The sequence below is a fragment of the Lissotriton helveticus genome, chromosome 2_1, assembly GCF_964261635.1.
Source record: "Lissotriton helveticus chromosome 2_1, aLisHel1.1, whole genome shotgun sequence".
NCBI classification, from domain to species: Eukaryota; Metazoa; Chordata; class Amphibia; order Caudata; family Salamandridae; genus Lissotriton; species Lissotriton helveticus.
Genome location: NC_136059.1, coordinates 1,996,654,200 through 1,996,678,148, shown reverse-complemented (window position 1 = coordinate 1,996,678,148; position 23,949 = coordinate 1,996,654,200). Strand labels below are relative to the sequence as shown.

At 46.7% G+C, this 23,949-nt stretch overlaps 1 protein-coding gene across 1 annotated transcript in view; it reads right to left on the bottom strand.

The window, feature by feature from the left end:
• Window positions 1-23,949, bottom strand: part of LOC144819000 (uncharacterized) — a 752,739-nt gene that overhangs the window by 671,926 nt on the left and 56,864 nt on the right. The window lies entirely within an intron of this gene.

Sequence of the window (23,949 nt, the reverse complement as noted above, 5' to 3'; positions counted from 1 at the left end):
AGCAGTGGCCGGCACGGACGACAGGCTACGGGAGGCCCGCGAGGAACATACAACACTACTAGAAAGGCTGAGGCACATTAATTTTGCGGCCCACTCCGCGCGGATGCACCAACACGGCGACAAGCCAGGGAGACTGCTGGCGTGGCTGGTCAAACAGGAATCCCGCACGGAGCCGGTGTCCGCTATTAGGACAACTGGAGGGGAGATAGTGTACACACAGAGCAAGATACACCAGGCGTTTGTGGGACACTATCAGGCCCTATACAGGTCACAGATGAGGGTTTCCGCAGTCACCGTTGCGGATTTCCTTGCAGATGTCCAACTGCCCTCCCTGACGAACGCGCAACAGGAGGATCTTGGGGGACCATTCACCCAAGAGGAAATGCGAGAGGCCATCTTCGCATTGTCCAACGGCAAGTCCCCGGGCCCAGATGGCCTGCCTGCTGAGTTCTTCAAGGCTTGCTCGGACGTATTGATCCCAGAGATGCTCAAGCTATACACACATGCGATCGAGGACTCGGCGCTCCCAAATTCACTAAACGAGGCGAACCTGGTTTCGCTGCTGAAGCCAGGCAGGGATGGCACGTACATGGGATCATACAGGCCTTTAGCCATGTTAAACACAGATTACAAAATATTCACCTCCCTGCTGGCCCGCCGCCTGACCCTGGAGGTCCCGACCCTGGTACACGCAGACCAGAACGGGTTCATGCCGGCTAGGAGCACTTCCCGTAACCTGCGTCGCCTCTTCAGAGTCCAGGAGGCGGCCACAACACACTGGCCGAGGTCGGGATGCCTCGTCTTGGACCTGGAGAAGGCATTCGACTCAGTGGAATGGCCGTACCTGGGAGCGGTGTTGGAAAAACTCGCTGTGGGAGATGCCTTCATGGATATGGTCGGGCTGCTCTACCAGAGACCTAGCGTCCGCGTGCGGACGGGCAGGTTGCTGTCAGAGGCGGTGCGGGTACGCAGGGGCACTAGACAGGGCTGCCCCCTGTCGCCCCTTCTCTTTTCCCTGGCCATCGAACCCCTGGCAGCCCTATTACGGGACAAAGGGGGGGAATGGGGGATCCCGCTAGCAGACGGGGTGCACACGGTCTCGCTCTATGCAGACGACCTGTTACTCTATGTGAGAGACCTCACCGCGGTGCCTGCGATACTATCGGACATATTCTGGACCTTTGAGGAGGTATCGGGCCTCAGGGTCAACTGGACCAAATCCGGTGTATACGCCTTCAGCCAAGACCTGGAGGAATGCGTGGTGCATCTCGGTGGCGCCCGACTTACCTGGTACCCAACCACGTTCAAGTACCTCGGGCTGCACATATACAGAGACCCGCAGGATATACTAGAGGGCAACCTGGGGCGCGCCGTGTCCTCACTGAGGGCCCAGATGAACTTCTGGAAGACGCTGCCCTTGAATGTGCCCAGCCGGATCGCTCTGTCTAAAATGATTGCGCTACCGAGGCTACTCTACCACTTTGCAAATATCCCGATGTACGTCCCCACGAGGATCTTCCGCGACCTAGAGTCGATGCTCCGCGGCTTAATCTGGAACAAGGGGCGCCCACGAGTGGCCCTGGCGAAATTGTATTCCCCGACGGCGGAGGGAGGGATGGCGGTCCCCAATATGGAGCTGTACTACCTGGCAGCACAGCTGCAATGGGTTACGTACTGGCTCAGCGACTCACACCTAGACGACACTGCCAACGCGGACTACCAATGGACGTACCCACAGGTGTGCGCGCTGTTTCACCCACTGTCCAAGGGACCTCGCCCTCTGCCCCTGCACATGGCCGTAGCCCGCAAATGTTTCCTCCGCTGCTTGAAGCCGACGAAGAATGTCAGACCGTACGCTCCCGCCCTTCCCCTGCTGGGTACCCCCCGGAGGAATGGGATGGTATCGTCCGGCAGCTTGGAACCCTGGATTGCTGCCGGGGTGGAGACGATGGGCGACTTATACGCGGACAGGACCTTGCTCCCATTTGCGGAACTATCGGAGGGCACAGGCCTGCCGGCAGGACAATTCTTACTACACGCGTCAGTGGTGAGGACATATATGGTATCCTGGGGAGATATCCAGGAGGAGCCACCGCTCCACCACTTGATCCAATACCTGTACGTCATGGGCAGAGGCTCACACATCACGCACTGGTTGGCACAGGCGCTCCTCATACACACCCAGAGGCCCACACAGCCGATTAGGGACAAGTGGGCAATCCACCGAGGGAGAGACTGGACGGATAAAGAATGGAAACTGATCTTGGCCAGCCCTGTGAACGTCCCGCGTAACTCCCGCTTCCGCACCATTCAGCTGTACATATTACACCAGGCTTATCTATCGCCAGACAGAATCAATAAATACTTCGCAATTACCACTGCAGCATGTCCCAGATGCGATCTGCTAGATGCTGACATCCTGCATATGCTTTGGGGCTGCCCGACTCTGTCCACTTACTGGGGGGAGGTGACATCACTCCTGGTACACAGCACAGGCCCGGGACTACCCAACACGTGGGAGGCATGCGTTCTTGGGCTGTATAAGAGGACTAAACAAAACAAACCACAAGCCCGGTTCTGGGACCTAGGCCTTATCACGGCCAAGCGCCTCCTCACCAGGCACTGGAAAAGTAGAGAACCGCCAGCTCCCGCACACTGGTATACATCCTTCGTTAACTGGGCCAAAGCAGAGGGCACGGCACTGCGCGGGGAGGAGATAGCGGGTCTGAGACAGTTCCCGATTGCACACATCTGGGATGAAATCCTGGGGTCCCTGCAGGCAGAGGGCATGGCCAGGGGAATCGCGCAGCGACAGCCGAGACGGGCAGGCCCCTCACGAGCGACAACATCATAGACAGGGCTGCACACCGCGCTCACCCCCCAGCTCCCCGAGGGTGCCACCGACCCCCCGGCATGTAAGCCGCGAACACAGTCAGCCACGCTAATGAGGGCTCTCCACCACGTAATGGCCCGAACGCTGCTCTCAACACCACAGCCTTGACACAGCCCGCACGGGTACACTTCCCCCCCCCACTTCTGACTCCCTCTGCACATTCCCATATTGAAGGTTACGCATTCCTGTTCTTCCCGGCTGCGGGTATACCCACTATCACACAGCGACAGACAGACAGCCCTGGCTGAACACTAGGTAGAGAACACGGGAGCGGGCGGCAACCACCGAAAGTGTCATAGAGGCGGCACATATGTTTGCCACACATGTCGTGCAACGAGCGGACAGTTGGTGGAACGCTACCGCTTATCGACCCTATTCACCACCCGCTATACCACCAGCCACCTAGGACAGCCACAGCTCTCTCACTTCACCGATGCGCTCCTAGCACATGCATAAACAAGTTGGAGAGACATTAATGCCACACGCACCGTAGGTGCATGGAGTTGCACCGACACCGTAGGCACACTGGGACGTGCCGTTGTGAACGGTCCTGTTTCTTGTTGAAAAGTTACTGGTTAAATTATAAATAAAATGTAAAATGAGACGTCATTTACAGTGATGGCCGAGTGCTAAAAGCACATGTTATGTATGATTTTCGCGATACGCCAGATAATGACCAGAAATTAGCATAATACCTTCCCCTGAAACTATCTGCCTCAACACTGCACAGATTTTTTGCAGCCGGCCCGCAGGGTTGTAGGCTCTGCTATATGTACTGCACTTTTTGAACAATAATAAACGTCTAAAAAAAATCAAAAAAATCAAAAAAAAAAATCAAGGCTAATGACATCCTCACACCCAAAGCTAAAAGTCCCACCATCAAATCTATATTATTATCTGATCACTCCTGCATCACCCTCGAACCACACACATCAAAAATACGGAGAAACAGTGGAGAATGAATGAGGAGATCATCTTGGACAAAACACTACAAGGTCAAGTAAGCACCACCATTAATTTTTCAGTGGAAATACTACTGACAGCATCTCCAGTGAAGCGCAATGAGACGCAATGAAAGCAACAATTAGAGGATTGATCATTGACATTATGTCCAACAGAAATAACACAAAAAATAAAACGATTTCGAATCTACAATAAAACAACTAGAGAATAAACTATTCCGTACAAGAAAACATGAATTCTTACATAAAGGAAGCCTTTGTAATACGAATAATCAGCACCTTCGCTCACACCTTGGTTCAAAATAATGAGAAATAAATTGAGGAATCAAAGCAGGAAGAATACGATCCAATTTCCTTAAATATAAGACTAATAACACTCTCACTACTGCCATTATAAACAAATCTGGGACCATTGTTTTTGACCCCCTTGTGATTGCAAAAACATTCCAAGAGTACTACTCTGAGCTATATAACACAGTCAACTTCCACTTCAAATAAATGCAAAGGTTACCGGGGTAAAAATACAATTACCACGATTTAGTGATTCCAATAATACATTTCTCAACCAAGGTATAACCGCCTTGGAAATCCAACAAGCAATTATCTCCCTAAAATCCTGCAAAGGACCTGATGGTTTCCCGTTGAGCTTTCATAAAAGGTTCAAAAACAGTCTACTATTTGACATAGAACCCTTAAATAAATACTTCAAGGCCTCTAGGAAAATTTAGGTTCAGCATCTCAAGAGACAGTTATGGTAATAAAGCTCGGAAAGACCCCTAGAGGTTAAAAACTAGAGACCAATTTCCCCAATAAAAGTAGACTGTATGAGCTAAGTGAAAACTCTAGCTCGAAGACTGAAAAAAGTTCGCCCCTACTGACTGGCCCACGAGGATCTTCCGCGACCTAGAGTCGATGCTCCGCGGCTTAATCTGGAACAAGGGGCGCCCACGAGTGGCCCTGGCGAAATTGTATTCCCCGACGGCGGAGGGAGGGATGGCGGTCCCCAATATGGAGCTGTACTACCTGGCAGCACAGCTGCAATGGGTTACGTACTGGCTCAGCGACTCACACCTAGACGACACTGCCAACGCGGACTACCAATGGACGTACCCACAGGTGTGCGCGCTGTTTCACCCACTGTCCAAGGGACCTCGCCCTCTGCCCCTGCACATGGCCGTAGCCCGCAAATGTTTCCTCCGCTGCTTGAAGCCGACGAAGAATGTCAGACCGTACGCTCCCGCCCTTCCCCTGCTGGGTACCCCCCGGAGGAATGGGATGGTATCGTCCGGCAGCTTGGAACCCTGGATTGCTGCCGGGGTGGAGACGATGGGCGACTTATACGCGGACAGGACCTTGCTCCCATTTGCGGAACTATCGGAGGGCACAGGCCTGCCGGCAGGACAATTCTTACTACACGCGTCAGTGGTGAGGACATATATGGTATCCTGGGGAGATATCCAGGAGGAGCCACCGCTCCACCACTTGATCCAATACCTGTACGTCATGGGCAGAGGCTCACACATCACGCACTGGTTGGCACAGGCGCTCCTCATACACACCCAGAGGCCCACACAGCCGATTAGGGACAAGTGGTCAATCCACCGAGGGAGAGACTGGACGGATAAAGAATGGAAACTGATCTTGGCCAGCCCTGTGAACGTCCCGCGTAACTCCCGCTTCCGCACCATTCAGCTGTACATATTACACCAGGCTTATCTATCGCCAGACAGAATCAATAAATACTTCGCAATTACCACTGCAGCATGTCCCAGATGCGATCTGCTAGATGCTGACATCCTGCATATGCTTTGGGGCTGCCCGACTCTGTCCACTTACTGGGGGGAGGTGACATCACTCCTGGTACACAGCACAGGCCCGGGACTACCCAACACGTGGGAGGCATGCGTTCTTGGGCTGTATAAGAGGACTAAACAAAACAAACCACAAGCCCGGTTCTGGGACCTAGGCCTTATCACGGCCAAGCGCCTCCTCACCAGGCACTGGAAAAGTAGAGAACCGCCAGCTCCCGCACACTGGTATACATCCTTCGTTAACTGGGCCAAAGCAGAGGGCACGGCACTGCGCGGGGAGGAGATAGCGGGTCTGAGACAGTTCCCGATTGCACACATCTGGGATGAAATCCTGGGGTCCCTGCAGGTAGAGGGCATGGCCAGGGGAATCGCGCAGCGACAGCCGAGACGGGCAGGCCCCTCACGAGCGACAACATCATAGACAGGGCTGCACACCGCGCTCACCCCCCACCTCCCCGAGGGTGCCACCGACCCCCCGGCATGTAAGCCGCGAACACAGTCAGCCACGCTAATGAGGGCTCTCCACCACGTAATGGCCCGAACGCTGCTCTCAACACCACAGCCTTGACACAGCCCGCACGGGTACACTTCCCACCCCCCCCCCACTTCTGACTCCCTCTGCACATTCCCATATTGAAGGTTACGCATTCCTGTTCTTCCCGGCTGCGGGTATACCCACTATCACACAGCGACAGACAGACACCCCTGGCTGAACACTAGGTAGAGAACACGGGAGCGGGCGGCAACCACCGAAAGTGTCATAGAGGCGGCACATATGTTTGCCACACATGTCGTGCAACGAGCGGACAGTTGGTGGAACGCTACCGCTTATCGACCCTATTCACCACCCGCTATACCACCAGCCACCTAGGACAGCCACAGCTCTCTCACTTCACCGATGCGCTCCTAGCACATGCATAAACAAGTTGGAGAGACATTAATGCCACACGCACCGTAGGTGCATGGAGTTGCACCGACACCGTAGGCACACTGGGACGTGCCGTTGTGAACGGTCCTGTTTCTTGTTGAAAAGTTACTGGTTAAATTATAAATAAAATGTAAAATGAGACGTCATTTACAGTGATGGCCGAGTGCTAAAAGCACATGTTATGTATGATTTTCGTGTGACGCGATACGCCAGGTAATGACCAGAAATTAGCATAATACCTTCCCCTGAAACTATCTGCCTCAACACTGCACAGATTTTTTGCAGCCGGCCCGCAGGGTTGTAGGCTCTGCTATATGTACTGCACTTTTTGAACAATAATAAACGTCTAAAAAATAAAAAAAAAATAAAAAAAAAAATCAAGGCTAATGACATCCTCACACCCAAAGCTAAAAGTCCCACCATCAAATCTATATTATTATCTGATCACTCCTGCATCACCCTCGAACCACACACATCAAAAATACGGAGAAACAGTGGAGAATGAATGAGGAGATCATCTTGGACAAAACACTACAAGGTCAAGTAAGCACCACCATTAATTTTTCAGTGGAAATACTACTGACAGCATCTCCAGTGAAGCGCAATGAGACGCAATGAAAGCAACAATTAGAGGATTGATCATTGACATTATGTCCAACAGAAATAACACAAAAAATAAAACGATTTCGAATCTACAATAAAACAACTAGAGAATAAACTATTCCGTACAAGAAAACATGAATTCTTACATAAAGGAAGCCTTTGTAATACGAATAATCAGCACCTTCGCTCACACCTTGGTTCAAAATAATGAGAAATAAATTGAGGAATCAAAGCAGGAAGAATACGATCCAATTTCCTTAAATATAAGACTAATAACACTCTCACTACTGCCATTATAAACAAATCTGGGACCATTGTTTTTGACCCCCTTGTGATTGCAAAAACATTCCAAGAGTACTACTCTGAGCTATATAACACAGTCAACTTCCACTTCAAATAAATGCAAAGGTTACCGGGGTAAAAATACAATTACCACGATTTAGTGATTCCAATAATACATTTCTCAACCAAGGTATAACCGCCTTGGAAATCCAACAAGCAATTATCTCCCTAAAATCCTGCAAAGGACCTGATGGTTTCCCGTTGAGCTTTCATAAAAGGTTCAAAAACAGTCTACTATTTGACATAGAACCCTTAAATAAATACTTCAAGGCCTCTAGGAAAATTTAGGTTCAGCATCTCAAGAGACAGTTATGGTAATAAAGCTCGGAAAGACCCCTAGAGGTTAAAAACTAGAGACCAATTTCCCCAATAAAAGTAGACTGTATGAGCTAAGTGAAAACTCTAGCTCGAAGACTGAAAAAAGTTCGCCCCTACTGACTGGCCCAGAGGGGCTTTGTGAAAGGAAGACTTGTGTCTGATAACATCAGGATATTCTGTCCCGTCATAGAAAGGCAAATGATGCCCATGGCTTTGGACACAGATAAGGCCTTTGATAAGGGTGCATGGACCTTCCTGTTATCGATCACGTAAAACTGAACCCAAGTATAAATTTGTGCATATTGTTTTTGCTTCTTATACCAGACCTTCTGCCCGTATACAGATCAATGGATATCTCTCTCGTAAAATACATATTTCTCAAGAGACAAGACAAGGATGTCCACTATCCTTACACCTATTCTTACTAGCAATTGAACCCTTGCTATCTGCAATCAGGGTGAGCACATCCATCAAAGGGATTCCTTTTGCAAATGATTCATATTATGCTGAAGATGTTCTAATTTTCTCACAGGATGTAGAAGCTACAGTACCTATGATTTTAGATACAATTAACCATTACACAGATGTATCAGGTTACTCAGTAAATCGAGACAAACCTGATTTTTTTCCTTGAACAATTTATGTTCAATGCCAATACTAATTAACACAAAATTACGACTGCAATGAACCCAAAGCAAATACTGCAGAATACAAATTAGGTGTGACCTTGAAGACAGAAGAGAACAGGCTGAAGATAACCTCCTTCAAAAAGTGAAAGATCTACTCTCTACATAGCTCTCATAATTTATGACCTAAAGGGGGAGAGCAGAATGTATCAAAATGATGATTGCCCCTCAAGTCAAGTTTGTTACTTTCATGCTGCCCTCCAACTCTCAGCCAACTTCTTTAAAAACATAGGCATTCTGATATTGGACTTTATGTGGAAGAACAAGGGGAGTAGGATTTCTCTGAACAAGTCCGAAAGGAGAATTAGTTTCCCAAACTTCTTTAAATACCGGACTGCCGTTTTAGTAAGACAGACCACTTAGTGGACTTGCCCCAAAGACGATGGCAAACCCTGTGAACACATACAGAAGATAATAAAAAAACTCAAAATTCATCATTCTCAATGCATTATCAGAGACACTATTTTGTCCCTTAAAACCCTTGAACATTAGAGTTTGTCTTTCTTTGGAGAAATACAAAAGTTAAAATAGAAGGTAAGTCCCCAATGTGTTTGAAGACATATGATACATAAAAGACTTTGGTCCATTAAAAATTCCTAAAACCAACGCTGAGCTACAATGTGCTCATAACATAAACATTGACTTGTACAGCTTTTTAAAACGTATGGTTGTCTGAGCAAAATTCAATGGAACACAAATTTGACCTCATCAACCTACTAATAAAATGTTCTGCTCTACCACCTGCTACAACCAGAATTTAAAGAATTTTTAACTCCAACAACGCTAATAAAAAGCTAATTTTAGGGATACAAAATAAGTGGCAGACCCCTACCCAACCGTATTTGAAAATTCATGGAAAAATATTTTGACATTTTGCATTAGCTATTTTGCGTCAATGTAAACTGTGGACACTACATGAGGCCTACTGGACACCTGAGAAACTCTTCAAAACTGGCCATATTGAATCAAACCAATGTTAGAATTGTCATGACCCTCTAGGCTCTCTTGAACATATGCTTTTCAACTACAAGATGCTAGAAATGGTCATAACCATAGAAATAAAAAGTATACTATGCAAATGTAACTCATTTCAGAATACACCTGATGGGTATGGGTCTGTTCTCCAGAAGAGCAGACAACTCAACACTTCAATAAATCAATCAGACATTTGTAACGTGCAGCACTGTCACCCTGGGGGTACCTGGGGGCTGTTTCTCTGTCGAAGAGCCCGGTCTTGAGTCTCTTTTTGAAGTCTGCCAGTGAGGAGGCTGTACGGAGTTTTTGAGGGGAAGGTTGTTTCATGTCTTGGCAGTGATGTAGGAGAAGGATCGGCCACTGCTGCGGCTGCAAGTGAAGAGGAGTGAAGGTGTCTGGAAGGTGGTCGAGGTTCAGTCGACAGTTGCGGAGGGCTTTGTAGGCGTGCATGAGGATCTTGAACTGGCATCTCATCTGAATGAGGAGCCAGTGGAGGTCTCTCAGGTGGGAGGCAATGTGGGTTCGTTTGGGGAGGTCCAGGACAAGTCTGGCGGCAGCATTCTGTATAGTCTGGAGTCCTCTGAGGAGCTGGGAAGAGATGCTGGCGTAGACGGCTTTGCCGTAGTCAAAGCGGCTTGTGACGAGGGCCTAAGCGACGGTCATTCTAGTGCTGGTTGGGATCCATCTGAAGATTCTGTGGCGCATGCAAAGTGTGTGGAAGCAGGAGGAGGTGACTGCGTTGACTTGTCCTTTCATAGATGGCTGTCTAGGATGATGCCAAGGTTGCGTGCATGGTAGGTCGATATGGGTGCAGGTCGGAGTCCTGTAGGCCACCAACTGTGATCTCATGCAGAGGTGTTCTTCCCGAAGATCAGTACTTGAGTTTTCTAGGAGTTGAGCTGGAGGCAGTAGTGCTACGTTAGTATTGGCATTGATTTTGGCTTTGGAGGGGTCCTCGCTGAGCAAGAAGATCAGTTGACTGTCGTCTGCGTAGCAGATTATGTTGAGTCAGTGGGATCTGAAGACATCTGTAAGGGTCATGTAGATGTTGAACAGAGTGGGGCTGAGGGATGATCCTTGTGGTATGCCGCATAAGATGTCTTTGAGTGTGGAGATGAAGGGAGTCAGTTGGATGCCCTGTGTGCACTCCAGGTAGGAGTTGATTCACTTGAGGGCATCATGCTGTATGCCTATGTTGTAGAGTCTGTTGATGAGGGTGTTGTAGAAGACGGTGTCAAACTCCGCGGAGAGATCGATGAGGATCAGGGCCACAGTTTCTCTGAGGTCGAGGAGTGTTCTGATGTCGTTGGTGGAGGCAATAAGTGCAATCTCAGTGATGTGCTTGGTATGGAATCGAAATTGTGAGGCGTCCATAAGGAGGTTTTGTTCCAGGAATTCACTTGAGGGCATCATGCTGTATGCCTATGTTGTAGAGTCTGTTGATGAGGGTGTCTTAGATGACGGTGTCAAACTCCGCGGAGCAATCGATGAGGATCAGGGCCACAGTTTCTCCGAGGTCGAGGAGTGTTCTGATGTCGTTGGTGGAGGCAATAAGTGCAATCTCAGTGATGTGGTTGGTATGGAATCCAAATTGTGAGGCGTCCAAAAGGAGGTTTTGTTCCAGGAATTCACTTGAGGGCATCATGCTGTATGCCTATGTTGTAGAGTCTGTTGATAAGGGTGTCTTAGAAGACGGTGTCAAACTCCGCGGAGAAATCGATGAGGATCAGGGCCACAGTTTCTCCGAGGTCGAGGAGTGTTCTGATGTCGTTGGTGGAGGCAATAAGTGCAATCTCAGTGATGTGGTTGGTATGGAATCCAAATTGTGAGGCGTCCAAAAGGAGGTTTTGTTCCAGGAATTCGGTGAGCTGCTGGTTGCTGATTTTCTTGAGTACTTTGGACAGGTTGGGCAGTATGGAAATTGGACGATAATTTTTTAGAAGCAGAGGCTTTTTTTAGGAGGGGTCTGACGTCTGCTTGTTTCCATTTGTCCAGGAAGGTTGCAGTGGAGATAGAAGAGTTGAGGATGCTGGTAATTTGCGTGCTGATAGGGTTTGTTGTGAGGCTGTAGAGGTGGTGGAGGCAGGGGTCAGTGGGTACCCCAGAGTGGATGGAAGACATGATGGCTAAGGTAGTCAGGGTTGTGAATGGAGAAAAGGTGGTAAAGGTTTGGCTGATATTCGCTGGTGAGTTGAGGTCATTGGTGGTGGCGGTGGCAGGCTGGAGGTTGACATTTCTGTAGATGTTGGTGATCTTGCGTTGGAAGTAGTCTGTGAGGATGTCGCAGAGTTCTTTGGAGGGGTAGATTGTGTTCTCTATAGCTGTAGGGTTGGAGAATTCTTTGACTATTTTGAAGAGTTCCTTTTTGAAGAAGACGCAGCTGTTGTTTCGGTATCTTGGGTTCAGGTCCAGGAGTTCCTTGTGGTGTACTGTCAGGTGAGGGAGAGCCAGGGGTCCGGACGTTGTCCAACTGGAGTGAGTTGGCACCGAGCCCACTGCATGGCCGTACAGTGGCCTCCACTAGTGGTCCTGGAAGGTGGTCATGAAAGCCAGAAAAGGACCTGGGGTGGGCAGCATGGGGTCAGGGAGAGCAGGCAGTGCAGGGGCAGGGGCAGCAGGCCAGCATTGGCCGGGACAGCAGGCAGTGCTTGAACAGGGGCTGCATGCAGGGCAGGGGCAGCTGGCGATGCAGGGGCAGCAGGCAGCACAGGGGCAGCAGGCAGCACAGGGGCAGCAGGCAGCAGTCCGTGTAGGAGCATGGACAGCAGGTAAGACTGGGGCAGGGATAACAGGCAGTACAGGGGCAGCAGGCAGAGCAGGGGGAGTGGGCACTGTACCTTCAAGCAGGGGTCCGGCAAGAGAGGAGTGGCCCAGCCAACCTCTTTTGGGCTCTGATGGGACCACCCTTGGCCCAGGCTTTGGGGAGGCTGCGGGGAGGTGTGGTTTTTCTCAGGAGGGTCAGAAGTGTCCTACAAATTGGAGATGGCACCGGACTAAGAGGCCGGTGGGGCTGGTGCAAAAACCGTGCAGAACCCATCTGGCCTCTCCTCTCAGCGGTGCAGGCTGCAGGGAGGTGTGGTTCTTCTCAGGAGGGTCAGAAGCACTTAATATATATTTTAACACCCAATCTTCACATAGACTGTGGAATAAACTTGACCTGTATATCCAAAAATGTAAACCTTCATTGCTTTGACCCATGCCACAACCACATAAGCAGACTGTTCTTAACGCTAATAATCTCAAAAAGCTCATTCAACACCTGCTTAAAAAAGAGAATAGTGCCTGGCACTTCATTCTCTTCATCCTTGCCTATCTCCCCATCTATCTCCCCACTGACATATCCATCAAAAAATGCTTCCAACATGTCTATAACATAAACAAACCTCTCACTTAATCTTGTTAAAGTTTGTTAATTTAACCGGTACAAGATACCTGCATTGTACATATTGCAGGAGTATGGTTATCACTTATAAAACTCAATAAAAATATTTTGAACAAAAAAATCCACGAATCTTATGAAGAAGGAGCTCATTCCACAGTTTTTCAGCCTTGACGGAAAAAGATTTCCTCCCGAGTGAGATCGCGTGACCCCGGGAACAGTGAGCAACAGGCCCTCTGATGAACATAGCCTATGAGAATATGTATAGATGTTAAATTGTTGAGATAAGTAACCTGGGCCAATGTGGTGGACAGTTTTGAGTACATGGCATAGACTAAAACACAAATCCTTTTTCAAGCGGAAGCCAAAGGAGAGCCTTAAAGCTCCAGAGGCAAGGCATGGATAGCTAGTCTGGCAGCTCCGTTCTGGACCTTCTGCAGCTTCCTTAGAAGACCTTTGTCCATACCCAAAGAGAGAGCATTACAGTAGTCCAGATGACTCAAGTCGGTGACCGTGGTCACCATAGGTTGTAAAAAGTACAGAGGAGCCCCTTAAGGCCAAAGGATTAGGGCACTAAACAGTGATCAAAAAGCGGTATCATTTGGGCCAGATTATATTAGCTACACAACATCCACTCTGTACGTAGCATTCAAGCCTGCTCTCCAATATAAATAATGAGCATATTGCGATCCAGTCAAAATCAATATTGTTCTCTCTGTGATGAGGTCGCACTCTATGGATGGACTCCGGGCTCCTTTTAGATTAGACCTGTAATAGCGGATTAATTGCTATATTCGCTCCCAGTTGTATACTGCAGAGAATCCCTTTTCGTAATTGGGGTTTTAATAGATGTAGGCTCCTGCGCAGTATCGGTAACCCAGTGTTGTCCAAATAATGGACAACACTGCTATTTGAACAACACTGGGTTACAGATAACGCGCAGGAGCGTACATCTATTAAAACCCCAATTACAAAAAGGCATTCTCTGCAGTATACAACTGGGAGCGAATATAGCAATTAATCCGCTATTACGGGTCTAATCTAAAAGGAGCCCGGAGTCCATCCTTAGAGTGCGACCTCATCACAGAAAGAACAATGTTGATTTTGACTGGATCGCAATATGCTCATTGATTATATTGGAGAGCATTGACCAAACTTAAGGGACAGGACAGAGAGAAACGAAGATACATTATAGAGCATACTGCAACAACCGAAGGAGGCCTTGCCCCTAAAATATAATAAGTGACGTTCCTTACCAGTAATAGGTTTTAATTGACCATGTTCAAGTAGTAATCGTAAGAGAGTCAATATTATGGTCTTGAAAAAGATGGAGGCATAAAATAATCCATCGAAACGCGTCAACGCCTAGTTTTCTACATAATCTGTGAACAAGGGCGGTGGTTAAAGAGTATACATTTTGAAGTATCAAGTTTCACGCCTTTGACATTGTTACATCGCGGATGTGTATTTGCAAATGACATACTGTGCTTGTCTATGTTAGTGACTCTCCTTTTTTAATTGCAATTGTTTTTAATGTTTTGTGTAATTGTATTGAGATTAGATTTGTTAATGAATTATGTGATGAACCATGAACATTAGCTATGGTATGAATTAAAACTGTGTCTCTCTTTTTTAGGAATAAATTAATTTGTATTTTTTTCAGTTGATCATCTGGTCTGGTTATATGTTGGTTATATATGGTGCAATCTTCTGGAGCATGGATGAATGAATATAGAGGTGAAAAATCAGATTTGAATGCTACGTACGGAGTGGATGTTGTTTAGCTAATATAATCTGACCCAAAGGATACCGCTTTTTGATTACCATAGGCTGGGCATTTTTAAGGACAAATGGCAGGATTTTCTGGATAACCTTCAAGAGGAAGAAGCAGGTTATGATTAAACTGTCCTATTGTTGAAACATCAGGCTCCTGATGTACCCCTAGGTTTTTAGGTTTCGCCTGTCGAAAGCTGCGCAAGCAGCGTTTCGCGCAGGTGAAAACCTTTGTCTAGAGTATGTGTGTGTAGTCCCGCCCCTCTGTTCCATTGGCTAGCTCCATAAATGGAGGCTAGCCATTGGAACAGAGATCTGTCCGTCAGTGCCGGAGCAGATTCGTGGGCGTTCCCGAGAATTTTAGGCTTTTGCCCACGTCATGCGGCTGTGGTTTTTTTTTTTAAGCTTTGTTTTCGCCATTTCGGAAGTGTCCTTTGCAGGGGTGTGTTGCGCGATGTCCCGCTGCCTGTTCCCGCCCCCTTCCCGCTGTCCGTGTGTCCGTTAACACACCCCCTCCCGCTGTCCGTTTGCCCGTTCCGCCCCCCCCTCCCGCTGTCCGTGTGCCCGTGCAAGGAGTGCTTTGCCCGGTATGTATGCAGCACTTTCTGGGTCTCAGGTAAGCCATCTTGTCTCGGTTTGTTGTCTAGTGCTTGTTTTTGTTCCTTTTACAGGTCCCCCCCGGCCCGTGGCCGTTCCGTGCAGCGTCGTGCAAGGAGCGTTTTGCCCGGTATGTATGCAGCTGTTTGCGGGTCTCAGGTAAGCCATCTTGTCTCTGTTTGTTGTCTAATGCTTGTTTTTGTTCCTTTTACAGGTCCCCCCGGCCCGTGGCCCTTCCGTGCAGCGTCCATAGCTGCCAAGGTTTCAGATTGCAAAGTGTGTCATTTTCATAATTTCAGTGTCATTATGAGTGACATTTCAATGACTATGAGTGACACTTCTTGCACGCAAAATCAAGCAATGAAGACCAGAAAAACATATCAATATCAAGAATGGTATCCATTTGAGCAACGAGGCGCTCTAGGAAGATGTTACAACTGCTGGAGAACACCAGAAACTGAAGCACCGAGTGCCCTGCTAAGCTGATTGTTAAACAAAACGAGGACTCACTGTGATCTGCACCACTCTCATTGAGAGTGTGCACCGCGCCACTGCAAACAAAATAATGCTTTTGTGGATTTCAGCAAAGTCAGTTATTGTTGTAAGGTCAGGTTATCTGTTGAGAAACCGGCAAAGTGTGCCTTCCACTACCGAAATTTTGAGCAGGTGCAACGCTTTAATTTCTTCCGCTCTGACAAACCTAAAAAAAAAGCATTACCTTTCTTGATACTCGGCTGCTGTAAATCTAAAAAGCAAAGCGACATCACTTTTATTAAGAGTACCGATTGTCTAACGGTGTCAGAGGTTATAAGTTATGTTTTGTTTTACACTTACTTCTTGAGGCAGCCGACGAGTGGAGACGGTCCGGCTGCAACAGGCGCCTTCCCCTCAGGCTGCTACACACTGTCACAGCTACAGGCAGCAGCCCGGCCCGAGTCAGTTAACCCCTAGGCCACGGGACCATAATTATAACACTATGCATAGAGCACCTAGCAGGCCGAAAGTGGCGAGCTCCTGGGTCAGGACGGCGAGGCCACTAACGCTGGTAGGCCCGGGTGAGCTTCACAGAAGCTGAGGCACGCCTGCGGTCGTCCGAGCGGCGGGGAACTCTTCACCTCAGCTTAGCCGGACCTTTTGTAATAATCATCCGATCCTGTATCTCTGCCTCTGCTATGACTGTGCGTGCCATCCGTCCACTGAAAGCCGGTGTTTGCGCCCATGATCGAGGAGGCACCAAAAAAGAATTATTGCGTGGCGGGATTTGGCAAACTAATAAAACGTAACTACTGCTTGCCCTGCTGCGCGCCCAGAGACAGTTATGATACATTGTTATTTGCAATCACGTGACCTCACCATGTCACATGAATGCCAACCCCGGCCGGCATGCAGCAGCTGTGATAATAATGAATGCTGCAGCAATGAGACACCAGGTCAGCGCATATTCCTGAGCTGCCATTCATCAATAGACTCACTTTGCACACTACTGCAATCGCAAAGTCTGCCAGAGAAGCATGCGATCCATCCGCGGTGCTGCTTGCTCAATGTGTTTGGCCAGGGCGTTACTTCCTTGCACCAGCGGTGGTGTCAAGGAAGCACTACAAATGCGTGACTTTACGGTTTAGTGCGGTAATGCGGACCACCCCTCAAAAATGCGTTAGGATCACGCCCACTGCGTGACACTTGGCAGGGCTGAGCGTCGTGCAAGGAGTGTTTTGCCCGGTATGTATGCAGCAGTTTGCGGGTCGCAGGTAAGCCATTTTGTCTCCGTTTTGTTGTCTAATGCTTGTTTTTGTTCCTTTTACAGGTGCCCCCAGGCCCGTGGCCGTTCCGTGCAGCGTCGTGCAAGGAGTGTTTTGCCCGGTATGTATACAGCTGTTTGCGGGTCTCAGGTAAGCCATCTTGTCTCGGTTTTGTTGTCTAATGCTTGTTTTTGTTCCTTTTACAGGTCCCCCCCCCGGCCCGTGGCCGTTCCGTGCAGCGTCGTGCAAGGAGTGTTTTGCCCGGTGTGTATGCAGCTGTTTGCGGGTCTCAGGTAAGCCATCTTGTCTCTGTTTGTTGTCTAATGCTTGTTTTTGTTCCTTTTACAGGTCCCCCTGGCCCGTGGCCCTACCGTACAGCGTCGTGCAAGGAGTGTTTTGCCCGGTATGCATACAACACTTTCTGGGTCTCAGGTAAGCCATCTTGTCTCTGTTTTGTTGTCTAATGCTTGTTTTGTTCCTTTTACAGGTCCCCCCGGACCGTGGCAGTTCCGTGCAGCGTCGTGCAAGGAGTTTTTTGCCCGGTATGTATGCAGCTGTTTGCGGGTCTCAGGTAAGCCATCTTGTCTCTGTTTTGTTGTCTAATGCTTGTTTTTGTTCCTTTTGCAGGTCCCCCCTTCGGCCCGTGGCCGTTCCGTGCAGCGTCGTGCAAGGAGTGATTTGCCCGGTATGTATGCAGCTGTTTGTGGGTCTCTCAGGTAAGCCCTCTTTATTTTCTTTCTTATGTAATGCGTTTTTTTTATTATAACTTGACTCCATTTCGTCTTTGCCGCGACCACCGCTCTGCCCCCTAAAGTTGCCGGTAGTACCACCCCTCTTCTCCATGGGAGCTTGTCTGCTCTTGGCAGCATCCCTCTATTGCCCCTTGTGAAGTCTCCAGACCCCCTGCCTGCTGGCGGATACCCCCTATAAAGGTGTCTGCTGTCCGGAGCACCCCTCTGCCCACCTAACCATGCCTGTAGTCTCAAACGTCTATCCCACAGAAAACTGTCTGCTCCTGGTAGCAGTCCATCTGTCTGTCCGGTATAAAGTTGCATACACCTTATCTTATGTGGGTGGGTTTATATTGTGACACTCGTGGTCCTGGCGCACATTATGGTGCCCTTTTCGTTTTATATCGTATTTCGGCTTTGATTACCTTTGAAAGAGCACTTTTCCACAGAACTAGTTGTCCCGCAATTTCTCCCAGCAGATTAGATTAATATAAGCCCACTGTTTACTTGGGTTATAAAGGAAGTTTACATAACAGTAGACCGCACTGGGTGTGTTTGTATCCATCTTAGATAGCATTTTGCTTTTGGTACTGGTCTGATTTTGTACTCTTCCTCTTACCAGTAAATACCTATAAGACGGGGAGGACCTGACTGATGTGGTGATAAGGAGTTATACATGCCATATCCCACTTTGATCTCTGTTTACTTGCAGGTAATGATTTTATATTTCGTGTATTTACACATTTTTTGTATTTAGATGTATGAATATAATATTAAGGACCATATGGACATCCATAGGGAATACTAATCGCTTGTGTGCCTTTCCAGTATTTTTTAAGTGCCCGGCACTACCAGAAGGTATATAAGACCTTCCTATTTCATCTTGACATCCTAAGCTTAAAGGAGGTTGGTCCTTGCCTCTGTTGCCTGCTTGTGACCCGGTTTTGTGTGTGCCTCTGTTGCCTGCTTGTGACCCGGTTTTGTGTGGGGGCAAATGCAATAGGTGTCGCATTTGCGAGAGATTAGGCTATTGGCTTTGTAAATGACAATGCCATTTATTAATGTTGTCAAAGCCAACACATAAATAAAAATGTTGTCATTTACAATGTCAATAGCTCTAACTTTTCCAAAGGCGAAACCGTTGCATTGTAAATGCTTGTCAACCATCATAGCAGAGGTTGGAAGAACAGGCCAAGAAGATGGCCAGAAGTCCAGTAGGAAAGGGCACAGGCAGCGCAAATGTGCCACCCAGAGTACCTAAGTCTTGTCCTAATTAAACTTCAATCAGTTCTTCTGTAACCAATCTGACACAACAGTCATGCAATGGTGAAAAGGTCCAAAATGGTCCACACAAGACCTGTCTGACATGATGATAAATGGAATATTATCTGCGTAGTTCATGCAGCAATGGCAGAATGAATGCATCAACTTCCCCGACAGACATATCTAGATGTTAAAAAGAGTCCGCTGAATGTTGACTTCTGCGGCACACCATGCAGCGTCTTGTATTCTACCATGTATACATGTTTCTACAATTTTGGTTTAAACAAATGTGATGATTCTACCTATATCCTCAGGGGGTCTGTTGAAAACCACATACTGGGAAAATGTTATGGATAGCTGCCAATTAAGTTCCAAAAGCAGAGGACTTAGAAATAAATTCTTGATTTGGAATGTTTTACTAAATTTGGGACTTTTTTAAACAACCTGATACCACAAGTTTATATACCAGATTTAGATTGGGGAACTCACCATCAATAATAGTAATTATAAATGAAATCAGGGTAAGAAGAAAGACTGTCTAGCTTATGATGTTGTAGCAGAAACTGAGGAGCATCTACTGTTCTTTACCCTGCTTATTACCATCTCCAACTCGAGTGAATATAACTGTTATGAAAGAATTTGGGCGTAAAACAAAACTTAATCGCTTTAAGGATCCTCAAACCTGACACATTTGATTGTATTATTTTTGGTGTGAATAAATACTAGCATATTGTATGGTGCAGAAAAAAAAAACATCGATGGATTTTGAATCGACTAAAGACTGTGATTTTTGAATGGATTTTTGACAATTGATGAGGTCTTATATTTTTTAACCGTTATCTTTGTATTTTATTTTAATCTAGCAATTAATTTGATTTCATCATCTGTAATTTGTATGTTTTATGAGGTTTATCTCCAAAATAAATAAACAGGGTTGACACCTGGAAAAAAAGTCAGTTTCCATATGGCTGCCTCGTGCAGCAAGTCAAGATGTATCATGCAACATGGTGGTTATCTTGAAGTGTAAAAAAGAAATTTGCTTTACTTCCAAGATTGCCGCCATGTTGCAGCACACTGGGTGATGTCAAACCATGTGCCAAACATCTGAAAGCATGAGAATGTTATTTTCTATATTTTTAAGATGGCCATTGCATTACATCACGCCACGTTGCCTCATGCATGTAGAGGACGTTTTGTAAGTATAACAGATTCACTTTCAGCCATTGGCAGCATATTTTAAAAGCATCAACATTAGGAAAGAAAATAGCCAGAGCCACAATTAAGTGGGAGAGGAGTGGCAAGAAAGAGGGGATGGGAGAGAAGTAGGGTCGCCAGGGGGAGATCAGAGCGAGCCAGAGGACGGGTGGGAGGAACTAAGAGTGGCAAATAGAGACTCACAGATGTGTTCCTTACCAGACACACAGAGGGAGGATGAAAAAAGAGTTACAGGATGGGGGGTGGGAAGTTAGGGAAGCGAGAGACAGAAAGTGAGCATACTCCATGTATGCAGAAAGCTAGAGAAAATAGTAAGACATGTACTCCCAATCATAACATTTTCACTTAACAGAATACTTCCTTCATCTCTCAAATGCAGATTTGAATGACCTCAATACCCGAAGACCAATTTTCAAATTACCATTCATTGGGGAAAGAAAATATAAAAATCTGTCTAAAAAAAAAGTTTAATCCTGCTCCCCCCTCTCAAGCAACCTCCCCAAACAAAAATCAATCCAGGCTCATCCTTGATTGCCAAAGGAAATGATGGACGGAGCGTTGACAATACAAGCACTCACCCCCAGTCAACTGATCTGGGTTTAATCCATCACCGTTCTTTAGCCCACTCTGCCACCCCAGTTCAGACATGGCCATATGCAAATCAGTCTGACCCTGTGCCTCATGGGTACAGTCCAGCCCGAACTGCCAAGCCATGCCTTCCCTGGACCGGAAACAAGCTACCGAGGACCGGTTTCTGGCATTTCAGCCGTCTTCAGCCCGGCTTGCTTGAATCCAGTGGCAAAGTTGGCAGGGTGTGAGTCCCTTGCTCACTTTGCCACTGGATTCAAGCAAGCCGGGCTGAAGACGGCTGAAATGCCAGAAACCGGTCCTCGGTAGCTTGTTTCCGGTCCAGGGAAAGCATGGCTTGGCAGTTCGGGCTGGACTGTTCCCATGAGGCACAGGGTCAGACTGATTTGCATATGGCCATGTCTGAACTGGGGTGACAGAGTGGGCTAAAGAACGGTGATGGATTAAACCCAGATCAGTTGACTGGGGGTGAGTGCTTGTATTGTCAACGCTCCGTTCATCATTTCCTTTGGTTTTTCTTCATCCTTGATTGCAGCAGAGAAACGATCACCATTCAAGTCCTTGATGATACATTACGCATTCTAGGTGGTAGAGATGCCTGGAAGTTGGCACTGCTTGATTGCTCATTAGCATTCAATACCAGGATCATGGTACACCACTTGGCATATGCTATGCCACAAAAGGAATTAATAGCCTAGTTTTAAAATGTTTCCAATCCATCATCACATTGAGATCTGTTTGTAACAATAGGCATTTTTAGATTACAGAACTACCAAATCCAGCTGCAGCGTACCTCAGGGACCCATTTTATCTCCCCTTCAATTCAATTTGTACATGGAGCCTCTTCCCGGATGCCAAGAATCATGAGGTTACATGCACAAACCATATTGAGGAATAACAAGACACCAATACATCAATAAAAACCCAAGTTTGTATTAAGATTTCTGACTCGGCGAACACCGAGACACTCAAATATGTTTGTAAAACCTCGTAAATTAGATAAATGCATTCTCTCTCAAGCTGATCTTGAACAAAACCTTATTTTCCACTTACTCGGAACTTATACATTTAAAAGACTTCTGCTTCAACAAACAATGGTCCCTTCAGCAAGACTGTAGATTTCATTACAGATCAAGATATCACCTGTACTCCAGCATCTCTAAAGTGGCCAAAAATGCCCAATCCCAAATACACCTTCTAAGGCAACTCAAACCATCCACTCCACGTGTAGGTTTCTGGACCACCATACAAGTACTGGTCTAGATGGTAGTGTGTCTTATTCTCGAGCCACACACAATTCTCTGTATTCACTTAAAGAAATCATACATTCAGCCACACAGTATGTCAAGGGGAAAAGAAGTCAGACCACAACACTCCTATGTGCATGGACCTCAACTGATGTTCCCAGGAGGCCGCATTCTAATTTAGGACAGCAAACTTAACCCATCAGCAAAGAAAAAATAATTTCACAGGAGGAGGAAGATACAAAAGAAACAAATCCAGACAGATGCTTGTGGTCCCAAAATTAAGGACAACACCCTAAGTAATAACTATATATAGTTACTGTAATCCTCCGAGCACTCAATCATGTAACAAATAGTCTTTATATAGTTTCCACTATATCCTTTAATGTCCAGTCTTCTTGTACATTCAATCCAAATGTCCTCATAGAGTGGACCCCCTATATACACTATTGGGGCCGTTTCATTGACGACTGCTTGATGATATGGACGGGCACAGTCGAGAAACTGAAAGGTTTTTTCGACTATTTAAATGATAACACATGTAACTTGAAATTCACCACCTCCTATGATATGCAGAGGATTACTTTCTTGGATGTGGAGTTGTATGTGGAAGGGACCAAGATACTAAGTCGAATGTTTCGTAAACCTACAAGTTGTAATTCGATCTTGCATGCTGAGAGCTGCCATCCAAATTATCAGAAGAGAGCTATACCATATGGCGAACTAATAAGAGCTAGACGTAATTGTTCATCTGACACTGAATTTGAACAGAATGTAGTTGATATGTCGTCAAGATTTTCTAATCGTGGTTACAAACAGAATGTGGTTACTAAAGCTGTATCGAGAGTGAGAAAAGTGAAGAGAGAGACTACACTGATCAGAGGGAACAAAACGGGTAGACCATTAGATCAAAAGGTAAGGCTAATAACTAATTATGGGATGGACAGTTCTAAGCTATTCACTATATTAAATAAACATTGGCACCTACTTTGTGTAGATAATGACTTACAACCGTTTATTTATGCAAGACCTAGTGTGACTTTTAGAAGAGGGACAACACTGAAGAACTTGTTGAGTCCTAGTTACCCTACTAAACATAATAAATCAGACTGGTTGAGCAGCTTTAAAGGCTTTTACAAGTGTGGAAGATGTATATCATGTAGATGGGCGATGAAAAAGGTGCTGTGTTTTGAATACAATGGCTCTGGTAAATATACTATTGGTATGTTTATAAATTGTGACACAGCCTATGTGGTATATGTGATCTCATGCAAATGTGGCAAAATTTATGTAGGGAGTACTAAGAGGAGGCTCAGGGAGAGAATTGCTGAACACTTTAGGGCTCTAAAGAATGGTGATACAAGATACCCAATTGCGTCACACATTGTTCAGAATTTTGAGAATAAGGACCAACATATCTTCAGTTACCATGGGATTGACCACATCAAACCAGACCCACGAGGGGGCAATAGACTGTTGGCTTTGAGGAAGCGTGAGGTACTTTGGCTGATTAGACTTAAAGCGGTTGAGTGTGGTCTCAATGTTGACCATGAGTATGAGTTTTACTTAGGAAGCTGAGAGTACTATTTGCTTTCTATTCTTTATGTATATAAATGTTTCCGACCGCAAACAACTCTGTATGATGAGGAAGTATAATGACTTATAGAGTTTGTATATATGAATGACATGGTTTATAGAGGTGGAGTTTTGAATTGTTTGTGACTTTTAGAAAACTTACTGCCTCACATAATTGTCTTTTTCTTGATGAATATTTTAATTTGATGCATGCCATGTGAAGATGACTATGGGAAAAGGTGGTGGCATATCTGAGGACTCCCGAGGCTTGCAGGTTATAGAGACTGTTAGTTAGGAATAGTTGCGTGAACATCGCAAATAAGTTTG